Source organism: Pinus tabuliformis, chromosome 6, assembly GCF_031772625.1.
Source record: "Pinus tabuliformis cultivar Carrire ecotype Pingquan chromosome 6, CPIR1, whole genome shotgun sequence".
NCBI lineage: Eukaryota > Viridiplantae > Streptophyta > Pinopsida > Pinales > Pinaceae > Pinus > Pinus tabuliformis.
Genome location: NC_142292.1, coordinates 169,990,296 through 169,992,685, shown reverse-complemented (window position 1 = coordinate 169,992,685; position 2,390 = coordinate 169,990,296). Strand labels below are relative to the sequence as shown.

General features: G+C 39.0%; 1 pseudogene; it reads right to left on the bottom strand.

Annotated features, from left to right (window-relative positions):
* Nucleotides 1-429: 429 nt before the first annotated feature.
* LOC149257925 (calcineurin B-like protein 3 pseudogene) lies at nt 430-1,101 on the bottom strand (annotated as a pseudogene).
* Between the last annotated feature and the right edge of the window lie 1,289 nt (nt 1,102-2,390).

Here is a 2,390-nt window from a genome sequence, read left to right as displayed (position 1 = left end):
GAGAATCATCTCACCTGCCTGATCTCGTCCTTCATTCGCCTCTGTAATTTCCTTCACTGTAATCCTGTTCACTTGCAATTATGTATGCTGCATATCAGATTTAAAATCTGATCTTCCTTTCAGTCTTTCAACAAAAATATATTTCAATTCAACAAAATCTTCTTTTCATCATTCAGAAAATAAATATTTCAACAGAGCATTCCGGCTCTGATACCAAAAATGATAGCGAGCTAAACCCGCCAAACCCAGAATCACATGCATACCCATGTATATAGCATATCACAGTATTTTCCCCAAACCAAATTCTTAATACTTGGCAAAGTCACACTCAATATATGCCCTTTAAACGTAATCGAGATTGACATTCACAATTTCCACCAGCGCACATGGGATTATTAACCTTCAAGGTTTATTCAACATACAGTTTCTCTATTCAAAAGTCTTGTCAATAATACTTTTGATAACATCATCTGAAAGGTTCATGCCTGACTGAGCAAGCGTGGTCACTAACATACTTTTCACCTCTTGTCTCTCAATAAAGCCTTGTTGCTTTAAGTCATAGAGTTCAAAGGAAAAGTCAATTTTTCCATCTATTGGAGCATTTGGATGAAACAATGAGAGTGCGCGGGCAAACTCTTCAAAACCCAGTGCGTTCTTATGCTTTATGTCAAACAAATCGAAAACTCTATCTGCAAACAGGTTCTCTTTCTTATTGGTTTAAATAATGCCAGTTGAAACTCTTCCTTGTTGATAGGACCATCATCAACAACAGTGCTACTAATCTTCTTAAATAGTTCATATAATGCTTCTATTCCGCTCACACTGAAAACAGTTTCACTTACCACTTTCTGAGGGTTTCTAAGGCGGCGAGGTCGCATGAAAGACTTTATGCCAGGACAAGGCAATAGTTGATCCAATACATAGCCAATTTCCTCCAAGCACTGCACCATTATAGTATAAACTCATAACCATCCTCCATGCCAGTGTTATGAAAATGTAGTGGCTTCCAAATTTGTGAACGACTGCCTCGGACCCGTTTCGAAAAAGATCCCATCAAACATCCCTTCCTTTCCGAGAGAGCAGATAAAAATAGGCCATATATAAATTTCTTAAAAATAAAAAGGGTCAACTGAGAATGGCTGCTTCTGCTTCGCACTATCCAGGCCTGCATTTGAATGTAATACTCCCGAAACTCAGAAGGTGCAGTTATCCCACGATGCTATGATATTTATCGTTTAAGAATCGCTCCGATGCGATCTCAATGGGAAATTATCGTTTCCCAGGATTAATGTCATTCAATTATCGCCAGTTCCACGCGCTGATGCAAAATCTCTGGACCCGATGCACTTCAAACCAGAGATGTATTTAATTCACTCTGCTCCGGGCCTCTGCTGCGTTAACGTCTTCGGCTTTAAATCTTTTTATTTATTAACGCAGTCTTCACTAAATCAAACATTCCCGTAATCCTCTTAACAACAACATTGACCGCCATTTATAATCGTCAACGGCATCTAATATATGTATCCCGCAATACAACTCTACGTAAATCGTAATACAATACACAGGGATATATATATCTCCGACCCTATAAACATCTCGGTCGCATACATTGTCCAACCATCTCTGATTTCATTCGCCACAGTTTCGATCTGGTCCAAGTCGGAATCACAATTCGGCAATTCAATGTAGGCTCACGCCTTTGGACTCTTCATTAAGCCATAAAAAAAATTACAATCCTTCTGGCGCTCAAGGAACAACATATGAGTTTCTTCCACTGATTACGCCATATTAAAATGATTTTCCAGTCACGGCACTACATACGCTGCAATCAGACTCTGTAGGATTGTCTCCTTAGAGAGACACCGATCAACAGCGCCCCAAACTCATCATACACGAAATCTGTGCCACGTAGATCCTAAATCTAGTCGGCAATTCACCGTAACTGATATCGGTTATTTAACCTGCGCCAAAACAATGCTACAGCTCTTCGACCCATTACAACTGAATACCAGTATTAACAACATCAAACTTATGTGCAAAGTTCTGTTACAAAATTTATTCTACGTTTCCCTGCCAAACTCAGACATGGTAATGCCATATATATAATTGAAAATTCACATTCATTCACTCATACTCATAGAATCGATCTATACATATAACTTTGGAAAACGCTTTCATATAACCACACCAAAATCATTTACAGACTTTTTTTCTTGGCCAGATATTCCAGGTCGATGGCCTTTTTACAATTGCCCAAGGCTCCCAAGCGGAAACCCTCACACTATTCTCTCTTCTCCACTCTCAATCTCACTAATCTATATCAATTGAATTGAACCAATTTTGGTTCATATCCCTTTAGTCACTCCACAAAATCCCCAAGTATCTCAACA